Genomic DNA, 18268 nt, shown 5'->3' on the forward strand with positions numbered 1-18268 from the left:
TACCTGAATACCCCTGCGGGGCGTGAGGAACGTGGGATACATTGAAGTTTTAAGGGAGAGCTTAAGTAAGGAAATTACTGCTACTGCTACTACTACTACTACTACTACTACTACTACTACTACTACTACTACTACTACTAATAATAATAATAATAATAATAATAATAATAATAATAATCGTCATCATCATACGTAGCAGTATCCATATCCAGAAATAAATTATAGGACACAGTTACCGTTCCCGGGGGCTTAGGTCTTTGTGGATAATAAGATCAGACGAATGATTTGCGTTGGAGATTAGCAAAGAAATTGTGGAGTGTTAGTGGCGTGAAGGCAGGGAACAAAAAAAAATACGCACATTCACTATTATAGGAAAATACATTTGTTTAAGATTTGATGGTTTGTTGTCAGCACGGAAGATTCTTGTTAGAACCACGCATCTTCCTCCTTCTCCTGTTTTTCTTATTATTATATGCAAACATCCATACACACAACACAGAAAGAAAGGAAAGCGGGCCAGCAATTATTTCCCGAAAGCGTGGACCGCGCCAACCTTCTCGAAGATGGGAGAAGGAAGAAAAAAAACTCGTGGCTCAGTGGTAACGTCTCCGTCGCACACTCCGGAGACCCTGGTTCGGTTCCCACCCAGCCCATTTTGGAAGTAGCTTTTTATTTATGAAGTGCCTGCCGTGACTTATCGCTCACGGCCAACGCCGCGGACGCCGACACCGACACCGACGCCGACGACACCGGCTTTTCTGCGACACGAGCTCCTTAACGCTATCGCGTTAAAAAACGGAGGGGAAGAAGGAGGCACCCCACAACACATCACATCACGCGCCGAGTATGAGCGCTACGGACGAGAGTCCAGCCACGTGGTGGAGAAGTATCTAGTTCAGTAGAACCTCGTTATAACGAAGTTGAAAGGGGAGCAAAAATTCGTTATAGCCATTATTGAATGTACTGCAGTATGAATCTTTATGGGTATTTCAAAGGTAATTTCGCTTACTTTGTTATATTAATTATTTCGTTATAACGAAATTTGACCGGATGACCTTGCAAGCCTCGCACAGAGTCGAAGCACGACCTTTCGGAAAGAAGAAATCGTGAAGCGCAATTCAAGAAGAACGGTTCTTAGCTGGGCTTGTTCGGCAACACGAAGCGACGATTCCTGAAATTTGAGCATTCTAGGTTCTAAGAGCGAGTGCTCGCCGACCACGAGGGCAATTACTAAACGCGGCAGAAACGAGAAAATGACGAGTTTTAGCGGCGTCAGCCACCAGGTCGTTTCGAAGCGGACGATGATAAAAACCTGCCCAAAACCATGCACCCGAATCCGGTCGACACCAATTTGCAGACCATCTTGTATACAGAGTGTTGCTTGGTGTCAGACAGTTACCCATGTCGCCTTCCCCGCGAATTATGGGCACCCTTGCGCCAAATAGCCCAATGTTCTGCTTCCTCGCGAGTGGAAGCCACGTCCACAGCAGCTGCCAACCCCGGTTTCCAGCCCCAACAGTACGAAAAAAAAAAAAAAATTCCAGCCATACACCCACTGATCGCCACAAACGTAGCCTTTACTGTTGCAACTCGCCGTAGTGTATCCGCGACTGCGACGTCCCGGTGCTGTCTGGGAGGACGCGGGTTCGATTTCTAGCCATGTCGGCTGCATTGTGATAGTCGTGTATGCAGGAAAAAAAAAAGTTGTCAATATTATGACGCGGAGTCGGTACGCTACGGCATCTGTCCACAGCCCTGAGGAATTGATGTTAGACGTTATCCACGGCTCTTCCTACAATATCGCATTGCTGGCCGTGACTGACTTAGCAGCCCCAACTCCTCCGCCTGTGATTTCCGTTCGATCCCTCCCCGCCGCGCTGCGCCCCCCCCCCCTCTTTCTTTTCCGGCTATGTTAGGACTCAATATAGTCGATGAACGACAAGATGGGGAAACGAGGGGCGCCATTCTCGTTAGTCACAACCACACAAAGTCCACAGATGATGAAGCCAAGAAAAGCACGGGGACAATTGTTTCAACCACAAATAATTTCCCTCGCGTGCTTTTTCTCGGCTTCACAGTGTCCGCTGGCTTAATGTGCCTGCGACAATACCGTCAAAACAGCCGTACGCGGGTGGTAACCTACTGTGCTCGCCGGAAGCTAACCTTGCACTCCGCAGGGCTTTCCGATCTGGACGCGAACTTTCACTGCACGGGAAAAGAGATTCCTCGTCCCCTCGGCTTCGCGGAAGGGATTAGCGCGGCGCTTCCCGCTTGGAGAGAGCGCTGCAGCGTACAAGCGCCGAAAGGATGCGCGAACGACTTACGTGGAGGTCGCCGTACCAACGCGGCAGGCCAAGCGCGCTCTTTTTCAACGGTGACGAAACCCGGCGCTCCCGACTGCCTTCAGGTCGGGCCGCTGCGACAATGCGGCACGCCGTCGCGGGAAGCGAGTGCCTCGCGCGCGCGTAGCCGACGTAACGCGCGACACCGCAGCGGCGGCAAGGTCGCGCTCGCCGAGCGACAGCAGCTGCGCTAGCTGCGACGACGCCCTTTCAGCGGCACGGCGGAAAGGCTGCCGCCGACGTCACAGCCGAGCCCCTGCGGCGCACGTGGCCACCCTGTACGGATCCACGTACGCGCTCGCGCCGACGTCATCCGCTGAACGGGAAGCGCCCGCGTAACTAACGTAACGTGCGCGCTCAGCTGCCCTCCTCGGCTGGAACGAGACCGCGCCGTCCTTTTCCTCCCGTCTTTCTTTCTCCGCCTGTGCCGCACCGGCGGACGCGGTTTTTCCTTTCGCCAGCGTGGCCATTTCCTCGGACGGTGAAGGTGATTGTGCGTGCTCCCATGTCTGGGCGGGGGGAGGGGGGGGAGTGAGAGGAGGCGGGAAGAGCCATCGGCTCTGCGAGCTACGGACGTCGACGTCCGCGCAGGAGGCTGCGACTTTCGAGACGCCGGCTGGAAACGGAGGACGAAACTTCGATGCCTTGCGTGTAAGCACCGTCTACTAATCAATGCAGAGGCGCTGCCGGAAGTGGGTGGGGGGGGGGGGGACAAGCTGCGATTGTGGTTTTTTGTGTGTCTTACGGTTTGCAGATGACACTATCTTTTTCTCGTTTTTTCTAAGCCCACATAAGTTTTGCATCATAGAGATGTTGTAATGTGCACGTCTGTACATAGCATAGCATAGCATAACATAGCACATCTGTGGATGTGCGGCACAACGACGTTCGTCGGAACCGGCGCCGTTCAGACGACGCTCATATAATTTCCCGCCGCTCGGAGCCGTGACACTCCCCCCCCCCCACCCCCCACCCCCAACGAAAGACGTTGCACCCTTACAGGGTGCAAAGGAACCTTTATGACAAGAAAATATGGTGATAGCTGCGATGGACACAAAAACTGCATGAAGTAAACTTAAGTCGCCGTTGCTGTTAAGTCTCGTGTCAGATGTTTCAGTGCGTGTCTAGTTGCTCAGAGTGAATGCACCACCTACAATTACGGTCTGACTTCGTTATAACCAAACGGCATATAACAATGTAAGTGAGATTGCCCCTTGAAATTCCCACGGAGATTCGCAGTGCAGCAAGCGTAATGGTAGATATAACGAATATTGACACATGTACTTATTTACGTACCTTTCTCTGGTGGCCGCTTCTTACCGGCTAACATACGTCAAGCGTCATCGCTCGGCGCAGGACGCACCTGCACGTATCGGACGTTTCTCGAATGTTATGAATTGTCTGTTGGTCCCCGAACCTTGCGTAATCTGATCGCATGCGCGACGCAAATTGTGTACTCTCTGGAATGCCCGCGGGCACCGGCAATTACGATTAAACCTTCGGCGAGTCACGCATAAAAGCCGACGCGCTTCAACCGCTGATCAGATTTTCGGCGATCGCCGACGGCGTTCGTCGTGTTTCGGGTGTCGCTTGCTTTCGTGGGCACAGGTTCGCCCAGTAAAAGTTAGCTTCGTCATTCGCAAAGTTTCGCTATACCGTGTTCTTCGCAGCCACCACTACGTGACAATATAACGAAGCAATTCTGACTGCTCTTTCAACTTTGTTATAACGAGGTTTTGTTGTATGCGGTTTCTCTCGTCGCACGTGTAGCCGTAGTTCGCTGACCCATCGGGGCGAATCTCTTACGCACGGGGCACAGTAACGGTAATTTATCTTGAGCTCATTTCCTTTCTTTAAAGCCGCGCACGTACAGCACGTGCGTGTCTGCGTGACGCACTTGTCTAGACAGGAGAGCAGCGAGCGCGGAGTTTTAAAGAAAGGAAATGAAAGCTAGACAGATGACGATTATTGTTCGGAGAGAAAGACACGCTCCAAAGGACTGCGAACTCATTTTTTAGAGTTTGCAGTAATCTTTTTTTTTTCTTTACGTCTTTAGAGTAAAGGTGCTAGTTAACCGTGGGACAACCTTGAGGGTGCAAAAGTCTCTACCGTGCACGTCCACGATGAAGGCTCCCCTGTCGCAAGCAGTTTTTTGCCTTTCAGAAGGTCAGCGCGCGAGACTGCGTTCATGCAGCACTGTTGACACGCGGCCGAAGGAACATGCCGCGTGCACTACGCTTGGACGCAGGAACGAGCGAGAGGGTAGAACCGAGCGCCGACCACCGACCTCTCGTTTCACGACCTGTTCATTGAGTGTCTAGTAAAAGCGTCGTCTTGCAGGAGACGTTAAAGAGAAAGTTTTGTCATTTCTGTACCGTTACCTACGCCTGTAACGGCACTATAGTAGCGGTAGAAGGTAGACGCAGGTTTTGAGAAAGCGACAGGCAGAGGTATACGAAAATGCTAGAATTAGAAGCTTGTTTAGCATAGCCGATTAGCTCAATCAGGTTAGGCTACTATTTGTCACCGTCCCACTTCAAGGGGATGCAAATGAATCATCATCATCATCGAGAAGGCGTTGAGAGATTGATGCTGGCAACATTGAAATTCATTCAAACAGTTAACGTCACACTGAACAACACTAGCACGGTGGTTTCGACAGGAAATTCAATAAAGAGGGGGAAAAAGTGGGCCGGGGGGGTTGGGGGTTGAGAGGGGGGTTGGATTTGTGCCTTCATTGATATTTTTTTTAGCTAGTAAATTAACCAACGTATCTTTGCCAAATGAATGCCATTGATGAGAGTTCAGAAATAATATTTTTTCCAATCTAAACTGATTTACCTATAGGATTGTTCCTGGCTTTCCATATAAAGGCACGTTAAAGTAGAATGTTAAATTAAGCTGCATTAGTAAATTACGTTTCCGTGACAGCCAAAGCGGCCGCTCTCACGACCAGAAGGTGGCTTGGTAAGTCAGCGAAAAGAAAACAAAAGCTTAACTAAAAGACAGGCGGCGCCCCCACCCGTAAGTTCCCGCAACATGCTCGCCATTTCGTCATCGGTTATGACGACACAGCCTCCGCTCAGATCTAGCACATTGTCTAGCGATAAGTAAGCCGTGCAGTGCGTTTCCCATAGCAAGTTTCTATGACTTCTTATGCACGAAAACGCGCCGAATGCGAGCATGTAATCGCCACGCTACGCCACACTCCACAACCCTGGTGTCGGCACGTCAGACGCCAGAATTGAACTTGAAATGCGTGTCATCGCACTGACGTACCGACGCACAGGTTTCGGCGGGAAATTCAGAGAAAAGTGTGTGTGTGTGTGCGTGCGTGTGTGCGTGTGCGTGCGTGCGTGCGAGTGTGTGTGTGTGTGTGTGTGTGTGTGTGTGTGTGTGTGTGTGTGTGTGTGTGTGTGTGTGTGTGTACCCCGTTTGTTTCAGTAAGAATCAAGCCATTTACGCCAAGCGAATAAAAATAAGGCCAGGAAGGAACGTTGTCGCCCGCGCATTATCGTTGCCTTTTCTGCGCCGGCGGCCGTCTTTCACCAGATTACGGACTTTCTCTCTTCCCCCCCCCTTTTTTTTTTCCTATCAGGCAGCGCAGATTCAAATTGACCCGCAGTTTCACATTTCGACGACGCTCCGTGCTGCTTGCGCTACGGCCACAGGTTCGCCGCCCCAATAACGGGACGAAATTCCACATCGCGCCTTCGACAGTTCTTTTTTTCTAGTCCTTCACCTTCATTACAACGTGACAATGCTTTACTGTCGCAACTGATTTAATGTGTTGCTCTTTAAGCGTGGCTTTAAGACTTGCTGTGGTAATACGTATCGCAGCGCATATTTCCATTCTTTACGGGGTCATTTTCGAGAAATTACAACGCGGTGAGTTGGGCCCGTTGGTGCATGCTATCAAATATTAAGAAAGAAGGAAAAACAGCGGTAAACACGACAAACCAAGACGAAGAAGGCGGCGAGACAAGCTTGATGATGATGATGATGATGATGTCCTTAAGGACATTCGCACATACCCACTCAGGGGGACCGGCCAAGGGTCGGGCAGATTTTAGATATGTGTTAATGGAAGAAATTTAAAAACCAATAGTTTTGACAAATATAATAAGCAAGTAAAATACAAGACGATTCAGTAAAGACATTCTAATTTAACAAAGAAAAATAAAGTGTATAGATATATATAATTAGATTTACTTGCACGTTAAAGAACCCCAGATGGTCAAAACGAATCCAAAGTCCCCCCCCCCCCCCCCCATCCTACGGCGTGCTTGATAATCAGATTGCGGTTTTAAATTTAATTGTTCATTAGCGTCAACAAACACAGCGTGCGATCCTTCTAATTTAGTGCGTAATTGAGGAGGAAAGAAGGACACAAAGAAGATCCGGAACAAAACGCATGTAAAACTTGGAGCAGTAATACCATGCTACTTTTAGAAGCAGAGGCATCGCGCGTGAAAATGTCAGCATTGTCATTGCTACTCGCGGCGTTCAATAAACATTGCACATGTGGAATTATCTCGCAATGCAATGCTCATAGTTCCCGTCATTTGTCATCGCCATAATCTTATTACACGTCGATTTTATGCACTCTAGAGCGACTATTCTTCAGGCCCCTTTTACAGCCACGTCAGATCAACTTCATAGAAATCATACCTCAACTGCAAACCCATTAATACTGGCATGGCCCTCCCTGCCCGTACGTGGCCTTTGCGCCAGTAAACAGCAGACATCAATTCACGTATGGAACTGAGGTGACAAATTTTACGAACTCTAAACACACACACACACACACACACACACACACACACACACACACACACACACACACACACACACACACACACACACACACACACACACACACACACACACACACACACACGCACACACACACACACACACGCACACACACACACACACGCACACACACACACACACACACACACACACAAACACACACGCACACGCACACGATACCGCCCAAATCCCCTTCCCGGAAAATAAAAAGACAAATAGGTTGAGGCAAAGAACGGATTCTTGCATGTGAAACCCTTGAATTTACCTTTTTCTCTAAGCGTGAGAAGCAAACTGCGTATACTAGTTTGCTTCGCCCTGCGTTGCTTCCAGTTGGATTTCGAAGCTCCTCGAGAGTCTTATCCGGCGCGCCAAAGGAGGTAGACGTCAACCTTCGCTTTTCCCACGTGCCGTCCGTGGTGAATCATCTGAAACGCATTTCAGCTAAACAAGACTTCAACAAAAACACGCAGACAAGAAAGCAAACGAGTCAGGCCAATGGTGGTAAGCGAGCTTGAACGGTTGACATACCGCGTTTTCTGCATTTATATAGAACTGTATATACGCCACTGCCTCAGGTGTTTTGACGACTTCTGCTTGGTTTCCCGTGAGACAATCCTAGGGCAGTCACTTTTGTGGCGATACACATCTTCCGCTCGATTATACGCATCTCTTATCAGCGCCATTGTTCACGACCGGCTGATCCCGTTGACAAAGCGGGTGGAGCGTCGTTCTGACCCCTGGCGAAGCGTGACAAGCGGAAAGAAAGTGACATTGGGAAGGACATCGCCACGAAATCGCGGTCTAGCTTAACTTAGGGCTAACTCGCATTGGTCACACAGCAAACAAACTAACGACTAAGTTAGTAAACCATGAAACGCCAGCCTAATCGTCAAAAGCTTGATGGGAGCACTATCTGCTAAGATGCGAGTTATAGAGGAGGATATATGACGTGACCCGCTTCAGCTTCCCAATCGGCGTCACATATTATTCCTTCCCTCGCCTTTTTTTCTGTTAGCCGCGCCGAATTTTCAACACACCTCGTGAGCTGCAGCGAGCACAGCTACATCTCCTGTCCTCCTCGTTATAACCGTCTATTCTGCAGGTCAGGCAACCGCCGCTCATTTAGCAAAAACAAAGGAAGCCCGAAAAGCAAGCGAGCTGGCCATAGAGCGGAGAACGTACGGCACGTCAGCAAAACGTTCGTGCATCGTTAGTGAGAGAACAGAGAGAAGGAATAGATGACGCGCAGAGCCGCGCGTGGCGAGCGTAAACAAACCGCGCGATGGCGTGATCGGGTTCCAAGAAAACGCGATCCGTTTCACCCGCGGCCTCCTTCAGGCACGGCTCCGGGGCGTTCGTGCCGCGCCGCAATTTGTGACGTCATCATCACTGGCACGAGGCGCGTCGTTGCGCACATACCGCGGCTCTTTACCCGCAGTTGGCGAACGCGCGATTATCCCCTTCAAAACGTGGCCCACATCAGCCACTTTCGTTTGTATGTATGCTTGATCTATTTTCCGTTGTTGTCTGTCTGTCTGTGTCTTTCCTGTTTGTCCTGCCTGTCATTCTGTCCGTCTGTCTGTGTCTTTCCTGTTTGTCACATCTGTCTATATGTCCCGTCTGTCTGTCCCTCTGTCCTGTCTGTGTTTTTCTTGTTTGTCCTGTCTGTCTGTTCTGTCTGTGTCTATCCTGTCTGTCTGTCTATCCGTCCTGTCCTGTCTGTGTCCGTCCTGTCCGTCTATCTGTCCTGTCTGTGTCCGTCCTGATTGTCTTAGCTGTCTGTCTGTGTATTTCCTGTTTGTCCTGTCTCTCTGTCCGTCCTGTACGTTTTGACCCGCGCCGTGCGCCGTGCGGGCGCGATTATTGCTTAGGGACTGAGGCAAAGGTGCTGGCTAGGCTTGGTGTCCTTATATTTATTTTATTCTTATCTTATTGTACCCTCAAGACCATAGGTCCTTGATTCTTATTACTGTGACAACACGTTGACCTGGACGACTTCATCCTGCTCACGGCGTTGCAAGAGCGCCAAGATCGAAGACGAAAAAGAAGCAGGGGCGCTGAGCTTCCAATTAGCGTTTACTTAGAAAATACCGGCTCTCAGCAGGCACGCAAAGCACATATCGGCACACTAAGAGGTGGCACGATTTTATGCAGTCGCACGTATTCACGTGCATACCTTATAAAGAAAAAAAAATGTGCAGAAGTCGCGCACTGCGGGAATCGATAAAGCGAAGTTTGCTGTGCTGATTGTTTTTAAAAAAAAGTTAAATTATGGGGTTTTACGTGCCAAAACCACTTTCTGATCATGAGGCACGCCGTAGTGGAGGACTCCGGAAATTTCGACCACCTGGGGTTCTTCAAGGTGCACCTAAATCTAAGTACACGGGTGTTTTCGCATTTCGCCCCCATCGAAATGCGGCTGATTGTTTTTGTTGGCGGTATTTGGCGGTGGCGTTGACGGAATACGACACTCGTGATGTGACGTTAAATGCTACGTTGCCTGCGCCACTTGTGTTTGTCCACGTCGAAGAGAGACGTGTACACAGAGGGGCGTCAACACAGAGAGACGTGCGATTATGTCACTCATTCCTTGACTGAGGGGTGCCCAAACGAGCAATGCTTTCTGACGACGTATTTTCTTTCCCCCGTGTTACAAGGTGAACTGCCACGTGCGCAGAGAGGTACGGTTCAGTCACCAGTTTCCCGACTGCGTCGGTGCGGGAACCGGTTGTACCGGCACGGCGGCGCAAATTCACAGGCCACCACGCATGCGGTCAGACTATCGCGTTTGAATCGTCGAACACTGTTTGCACACATATGGCGTGCTTAATTTTTATTGTCACAGCAGGGAAGAACTGGAAAACCGGGTTGGTGTGTCCAGCCGCCCGTCGTCGTGCTACAACCTCCTCTTCGTCGTCACGTTCGAGTGACAGTGATGAGGCAGACAGCGGCGCACTCTGCGTTGAGAATCTATAGCCCTTCTGCCGGGGCGAACTTGCGCCACGAAAAGCGAGCTACGCACTGAAATCGCAGCAACGGCATCGGCGAGCACGCGGTCGTCCAAATCTGAATTCGCCCGTGCGCGCGGAACAGAGCGCCGCCGCCGACGACGCGTGCGCGATCCGTTTAATGACACTCTCGACAGGTCCTTTCAGAACGCTCCGCAGCGCTTCGAAGGTCGTGCGCGTACGGTCGCTGCGAAAGTTCAGTGGGCTGAAAGGAGGACGACAGTGAAGCCGGAACGACGGCGTACCATTTTAAACTAGTGCAGCCCGTTTGCTCCTTCGTGTGCCTTCAGCTAACGCGATCCACACCTTGGCGCGCATGCTCCTTGCGAGGGCGTTGCACATATACCGTGGCACGCGAACATTGCAGCACGCCTAGGTTGCGGCCGATTACACAGAGTCACCGTAGAGGCAGCGTTTATATGAATGGGGTAGGGCGGGGGGGAATGAAGCAGATCGCACGCGCTGCGGAGGCAAATGCTACGCGGAACAATTTCGCTGGTAACTGGCTAGCCGGCATAGTTTCGGATTACGCAAAGCGTTACCCAGTGAAACCAACGTGCTCGCCCAAGGCTAACAGCTATACGTGTCCGACGGGAGCGTGCGTGTGCCGACAGCAAACAAGCCAGACGACGCGGTGACGACGACGGCGTCATTTTCACTCCGGGCGCTCGACCCGAGCTTACGACGCGATGATGATATGTAGCGTTTATTGGCGCAAGGGCCAAGCGTGGCCAAAGAGCGCGGAAGCAGTGTGACGAGTACTGAATGTGACGTGGCTGTAGAGAGGCCTAAAACTGAGAGCTACAAGTTGCATAAAATACACAAGGAATAAATATATGAGAATGGCTGAAGTAGGGTATGCTATAAGTGTAGGATGTACAACAACGGTGTAACAGCGTTACATGAATAAAATGGACAGGTGATTGTTGTTGACGAGTACCACAACAGTCTGACGATGTGTGTTGTCTTATGGCGCAAAGGCCAGGTTTGGGCAAAGAGCGCTACGACAAGTGGTAATGTTGATGATGTATTATGTATGGCGTGCACAATTAATTGCTCATGGTAGATGTGACATGGCTGTAAAAGGGCCTAAGACCTGTAGCTGTAAACGGCGTACAATATATAGGTGCTAAAATAATGACGGTGACTAGGCAGTGATGTGGGCCATGGCAATGGGATTTCGTTAAAACATTATGCAATAAAACATAACACTGACACCAGAGTTTTAAGGGAGCCCTTCAATGCAGGGCTGTTAGCCATGTGCTAAAAGTTAACTGGCCAAATGATTTTCAGGGTGTCGATTCCGGCTAAAAAATCTAAGACTGTTTGCGCCGACTCTTGGGTTCTGCAACAGGTATACTGGACAACCAGGACGATGCGTGAGCGATAGAAGCACGGATTGCGACGCCGTCAGCGACCGCGTGTTAAACGATCGTATACGCAGCGATGCTATGCACGAGGTGTGTATGTTAAAGAGACCCTGAAACGATTTTGATGATTTTCTACAAACCTACTGAGTCGTCAGAGTAGGACCTTCTGGTCATTAATTGACGCGTCTAAGTGCTCTGTGTAAAGCGTATAATTTATTATAAGGTTTTAAAAATGCACATCGCTGCCGATCGCAGCACACTGCGCGGCGGAATATTAAGCCACCCCTACCCATATGATGCAAATCACCCACATGACATCAGTGGGGCGAGCTATCCGATTGGCTGACCAGGGTGCGTGATCGATAATTTTTCCAACATTATGGTAAACAAATGATGTTCATAATAGTTGGAATCCTAGTTAATTTGTTTTTATAAAAAGAAAGTAGCATAAAGGGAATGCACAAGAACAATTTTTCAGTACACTTAAGCACTTCCGGCACACAGCAAGCGTCCTCTGCTTGTGTTACAACGTGCTCCGTCTTTGACGAGAGCTCCGCCGTCGGTGTCGGTCTGTCTTTTCGCGAGTGCTACGATTCGACTTTGTTGCATTGTGGACTGCAAACGTAGCGACTGGCAATATGTCAAGCTGCGACATCGTGTCCCTCTGCAAGCCAGTAGACAAACGGACTGCCGCTATCCGATCAGCGCCAGGACTTGCGCGATTGCGGCCGTCACTTTACACCAGAAGATTACTAACGCAACAGCGTTTCGCGAGCCCGGTATTAGGGTAAACGCAAGCGCAAAGGGGACAGGGCCTGGCCGTGTCCCCTTGCGTGTCGTTTCATGGGATGAACAGAAGTGCAAATGTGATTGGTCTGCACGGTGCAGCCACGTGGTATACCATAGAGCTCAACCACACACAGTAGCAGCAACAAAATGTATTCTTCTTTGCTGCTGGTGTAAATTTTTTGCAGGAATGTAATCGTTAACGCGTTGTTTTTGCAAATGTTTAAAATGTTGTACACTTGGTTAGAGCAATATTAGCTCTTTCTTTGGCTGGTTAAGCTCTGCGCCAACGGGTGGCCGGACCGTGGAGACCGATCAGGCAGCTGACGTACGTCTACGCTTCATCACTTCCTTAATAAGCTTAAGTTTATGCTTCCACCGTTCCGTCGAAACGTTCCGCTAGTGCGTGGTTAACGGAATACCAGACACGTGCGGTGCTGCGACAGAATGCTCGGAACGCACGCTGCTTCGATAGCTCTCACTTGGGGTTGACGGCCAAGCGCCTAGCGGAGAGGTTTCGCGCGGGAGGGGGCGGGCTCCAAAACAACCGGAAGTGGACGATGTGACGTCGCATCGTGACGCAGACCAGTGAAGGCGGAGCTTAGCCCCGATCACTCGGCGAACAAGTTGAGGTGGAAAAGCATGGCTAGGGAGGAGGGTAACTTGTGATCGCTTGTAGCTCCATTAATACGTAACACTTCACCTAAATTGTGGTGCGAATGTTACGAGGTTAGGTGGTGACTCAAGGAGGCATCTCGATCGATCCGCCGATATACCCGACGAGATCCGTAAGACCCTGCAGGTCAATCCTATTCCGAAAAACATGGATCCAAATCTCCACGCGGCCAAAAGGCAGGCGCGGGCAGATTATGTGGAAAGGCATTTAGCCAAACTAGAAAACACGGTTTTCACGGACGCAACACTGTATCCATGGAATAGACCTACAAATTACATTAAGGCAGCTTCGGTAGTGGTTGACAACGCAGGCAAGCTAATCACCTGCGCAACTGCACGTAGCGCCAGGATAGTGGAAGCGGAGGAAGTCGCTGTTGCGCTGGCAGCGCCTGAGGGCTATCGAAAAGACATATCAATGGTCATTGTAATGGATTCAAAAGAGACATGCAGGAATTACACAAAGGGTAGAATCTGCAGGGCTGCCTTAGCTATTCTCCGCAAGGCAGAACACCTCAGACACACCGCAACCCACAAACTAATCTGGATTTCGGCACACACGGGGATAGAAGGAAATGAAGTGGCAGACAGCTTGGCTCGCGAGATCACGTACCGAGTCGAGCGGCCACACGCCCTGGGACAGCACTTCACCGTGGAGATCGGCTGTTCAGAGTTGCTGAACTACCACAGAGGCAAGAGAATTAGATACTCCCCGCCACACAAAGCCTTAACACAGCAAGAAGCAGCTAGTATGGCAGAGGCTGCAAACGGGAACCTTCTCTAACTTACATACACCAAGCAAGATGCATCCTACACAATTTAGGAACACATGCCCGTGGTGCGGGGCAACCCCCACGCTTTACCATATAACCTGGGAGTGTAAACGTAACTATACATTCCACCAACACAAAACCCCGAGTGCGGAGCAGTAGGAGAGCCGGCTCACCAGCTGCGAGCTCGCCGCCCAAAGGGCAATGGTGCAGCACGCAAGCGAAGCAGCGCGGCTCAGTGGAGCCCTGGACTAGGGGCCCAACCCTGCTAAGAAGGTCAAGCGTCTGCAGCGATGAAGGCGAAGACCAAACGCTAAACCCTTAATGGACCAAATAAACCTCTCTCTCTTTCTCTCTCTCTCTCTCTCTTTCTCTCTGCATAAGCTGTACCCTACGCGCCTACAAAATGTGTCCGAATCGTTTCAGGGGCCCTTTAAGACTACGGTGTGCACTCCGGGCATGAAACACTAAAAGCAGTTCAACCTGCATGGGCCGATCACGAAGGCGTAAAGTACTGGGGAATGGGACCTATCCCGGACACAGCGTCCCAAAGCGCGAGCTGTCACGAGGAAATTTTTTCGTTGGATTTTGTTTGTACCTCCGCGGCTTCCCTAATGATGGGCATGTACTCTTCAATTTGAAGTCGCACATCTTGCTATTACTTCATATATATATATATATATATATATATATATATATATATATATATATATATATATATATATATATATATATATATATATATATAGAAATGCGCCCTCCTTATTGCAATTCCTTGGGGCGAAAGTAGGAATGCAAATAAATAAATAAAAGCTGCCGTCGTGTTCCACATCAGACCACGTGTTCCTTGCACGAGCCGGCACTGTGCCGCACGTGCAATCGCCAGCGTGGTTTGCATCACCACACCGCAGAGAAGTGCGATGCGTGCTGCATTTCACTTGGTGGTCTGTGTCGAGACGAACAATAGGGACTCTAAACAGTTGGCGGATCCAAAGTTAGCGCACGCTGCCTGCGTGGTCTCTCAGACAAAAGAATCCACGCTGAGTTTTGCAATGCATTGTGATGCCGCGCGGTGTCGCTGACTAAGCTTATACTTGTAGACGTCATATGCGCATATATACGCGTGTGCCCGGTGCTTCTACGAATGCGAAGTATTATTTAAAGATAGTCGCCTTGCAAGTAAAATGACGGTTCCTTCAAACACGTGCCGTCAGTGTTGGCGACCATGGGGTGACGAATGTCACGAGGTAATTAGTCGATGGTTAACAAAAACACTAATTAACTTTCAAAGTTTATATAGTTTCGGCGGTCTCGTCGTAGGTGGGAAATGGAAGCGAGCCCTCCGCACAAGCTTTATGAACGTTTGTGCGTGGAAAAGTGCGCTCATCCGCAGAACTGTGGCCCGACGAATTTCGGCTATCAAACTGATAGCCGAATTTATGGCTACATAATCTGGGGGATACGCATGCTCGATCGGTGTTGGTCGATATGGTCGGTGTTGGCGTGAAAGAGGCACTACTATGTTCCGTTAATTATAGCTGGCCTAAGTTCTTAGTCGCCATCTCGAAAGTGTTATCCTACAGATCCGTAGTCGCGGCGTCGTACGTTAACTTTTTGTAAAAGATTGCATTCCCTGAGCCCGGTGCTATAGGGAGTTTTCAGTTGTGGAAAGGAAAATACGTTGGCGTTCCTTACGCTTCTTTAAGTACAGATCGAATGAGGAATCCTCACGACTTTGCACGTGCCCCCTATCACCACCTTGCAACACTACCTTCAGACAGGCACCAAGCATCATTCTCTAAAGCTTTCGTCAAGTACAACGACAAACTTCCCTCGGGCTTCGCCGCTGCATCTAAACCATCGATACCCCCCCCCCCCCCCCCTGGTGCCTTGTCAGCCCCACAGTCTATCTCAGCGTACCAGGAATCTGGAAAAAGCCTGAGCTGTCGTCGCCTGTGCTGAAACAACTTTCTCTGCTCCTTCTGCACGAGAGGTACGCGTACAGTGCACATATTTATACTGACGGTTCCACAAACATCCAGTGTTCGTCTGGTGCTGTTGTCGTCCCAGCAAGAGGTATTACCATCAGCTTTAGGACTGACCACCCAACGACATCTACATCTGCGGAACTAGCTGCTCTTCGCGCTGCACTTTGTTTCGTCAATCGGGAACCACCTCGACAATGGTCAATTTTCAGTGACTCAAAGGCAGCCCTACAATCTGTGCTATCAGCTCTGCGCCGTGGGCCATTCGAAGAGCTCGTGCTCGATATTAGATGCCTACTCCATACATCACATGAGAAAGGACATCACGTGATGTTTCAGTGGCTGCCAAGTCACTGAAACAGCTCTTGCGTCATAGGAAATGAAGACGCCGATAAAGCCGCTCGGGCAGCTCTTGAAGACACACAGGAAGAGGCCATACCACTTTCACAGTCCGACACAGCCAGCAGACTTTGAGTGCTTGCACGGGAGATCACGCTCTCTCTATGGTGCACACCAAGCAGCCAGACCAACCGGAGCACTCATCAGCATGACCTGCCCTCCTTGATGCATCTCTGTATGCCAACTGGACTCCGCCGAAGTGAAGCCACCCTGCTTTATCGCTTATGGCTAGGGGTGGCCTTCACGAAATTTTACTCGTTTCGCATTAGAATGGCCGACAACGCTCTCTGCAATGCCTGTCTTTGCGAGGAGACGCTGGAACACATTCTGTGCGACTGTTCTGAATATAATGTTCAGAGACAGTCCATGGCGTCCGTTCTAGCGCACCTTGACAATAGACCATTGTCAATTGCAACCATTTTCACATATCGCCGACAGAAGACATCGCAGCTGAAGGCGACGAAGGGACTACTTCGGTTTATGAAGGAGACGGGCTTGGACACGCGGCTGTGACAGTGATGTCACGTACCGCGCAAGAGTGACAGACTGTAACCAATGATGTGTGTGCCGTGTTATGTGCTCTCTATCTCTTCTCCCCATCTTTCATCCCCCCATCCCGCTCCCATGTTTAGGGCATATGTAGGGTAGCAAACCGGTTAGGCTAAACTGGTTAACCTCCCTGCCTTCCTTCTCCGCTTTTTTCTTCCTTCCTACCTCACGACACCGTGGTAAGAGAGACGCCACATAAACTGAAGTCGCTAATATGGCGTTGTGCAGAAATGCGAACGCTGTGCAACCACCAGAGCGTGGCGATATATTATCTCCTTTCCCGAGTGCAAATCCAACCGTCGCTCGTCTCCTACTTTCGTGATGAAGCGAGGTTGACCGTCAAATACATCGCCAGCACTTTCTGTTTGCTCACTCTGTCGCTAAAGATTGCACACGCATACTCAACGTTGCGCTTACGTGTGCAGAGATGGCTCGAAGGCCAGAAAACTCGAAGAATGGGCTCGTCGCTAAATGTCTGGAAAATGGCTACCCATTCCCAAAACGTACGAATGGCGGCCTATTTAATGTACGCTAATGTGCAAATGGAAATTTTCAACTTAATTAACGACGTATGCGTGATCGACGACTGAATGTATTCTATCAGTAGCTTCATGCATACAATAAACACAATAAATCCTGAAAATTATAGGACAGGCCCGTTGAAGCACGGGCTTCCAATTATTTAACTCCTACGGAAACATGCAAAGCAAGGTGTCCACGCAGCGGTGCTAATCAGCGCTGTATTCGAAGCCCGAAACTTCGGCAAGCGCTACATTGAGCAATAAAGTCGCAAGGAAAACAGTAAACATGATTGTTTGTAGTGTACGAAACATAAAACTAGCCCAAATTGCAGCGCCGATTCGCTGAAGGCATGCGGAAACATTACTGCATTTTCGCCATCATTGTCCGCCTTTGTTCATTTTTTTTTGTTTTCGGTACTTACGAGCGGACGTTCCATTTACGCTGTGCTGAACTGCGACGGCGCGAAAGCAAAACTAAATAAAAAGTAAATGCCGCGGTTAAACGCGGTTCAACCAAGTTTGTCGAGCGACAGCACGGTTTTGCTTGCTTTGGGAAAGGACACAGACGCTGCTTCGCGCCGTCAGCAACTACCGCATCTACAATCGCGCCACAAGACAGCACACAAGCGCTGCTCGGCGCGGCAGCAGCAGCGAGCGAATTCTCGCTTCAACGCAAACTATACGCGTCGAAAGCACAGCGCATACGAAGCTACCAGCACGCGGCGCACTTTGTGCGCATCGCAGATCGCTTTCCATATACGGGCGCCCAAGTGGCGTGTACGCAGCAGCCGCCGGTAGTGGCAGGCCAAGTCCCAGTTTGACCTTGGCTCAGCTTGAAGGTCAGATTTACGGAATCAGGCGTTTTCTGGGTTTGTGCCTGAAGTAGTAGAGCTATATCGCTCTAAAACTGCGAGTGAAAGCATAGCTGATAAGACCTACAGCAAGCCAGCGTGCTTTCTCCGTTCTGGCGCCACGTGGACCACGCACCAGCTACGCGGTGTTGACGCCGCAGGGGTGGCAGGGTTGTAAATCGAAGCGTTCTTTGCCTCTT

General features: G+C 50.0%; 1 protein-coding gene across 3 annotated transcripts in view; it reads right to left on the minus strand.

Moving 5' to 3' along the window:
- Positions 1 to 18268, minus strand: part of Tdh (L-threonine dehydrogenase) — a 99905-nt gene that overhangs the window by 47469 nt on the left and 34168 nt on the right. Inside the window, exon 1 of one of the 3 annotated variants that reach the window (XM_075704298.1) lies at positions 7423 to 7573. The exons of 1 other annotated variant lie outside the window; for it this stretch is intronic. The gene's annotated coding sequence lies outside the window, so the exon portion shown is untranslated. Of the gene's footprint in view, positions 1 to 2324; positions 2552 to 7422; positions 7574 to 18268 lie in introns of those variants that run through there. One more of the 3 variants, XM_075704300.1, reaches the window with a different exon arrangement.

Source organism: Dermacentor variabilis, chromosome 9 (genome assembly GCF_050947875.1).
Source record: "Dermacentor variabilis isolate Ectoservices chromosome 9, ASM5094787v1, whole genome shotgun sequence".
Lineage (NCBI taxonomy): Eukaryota > Metazoa > Arthropoda > Arachnida > Ixodida > Ixodidae > Dermacentor > Dermacentor variabilis.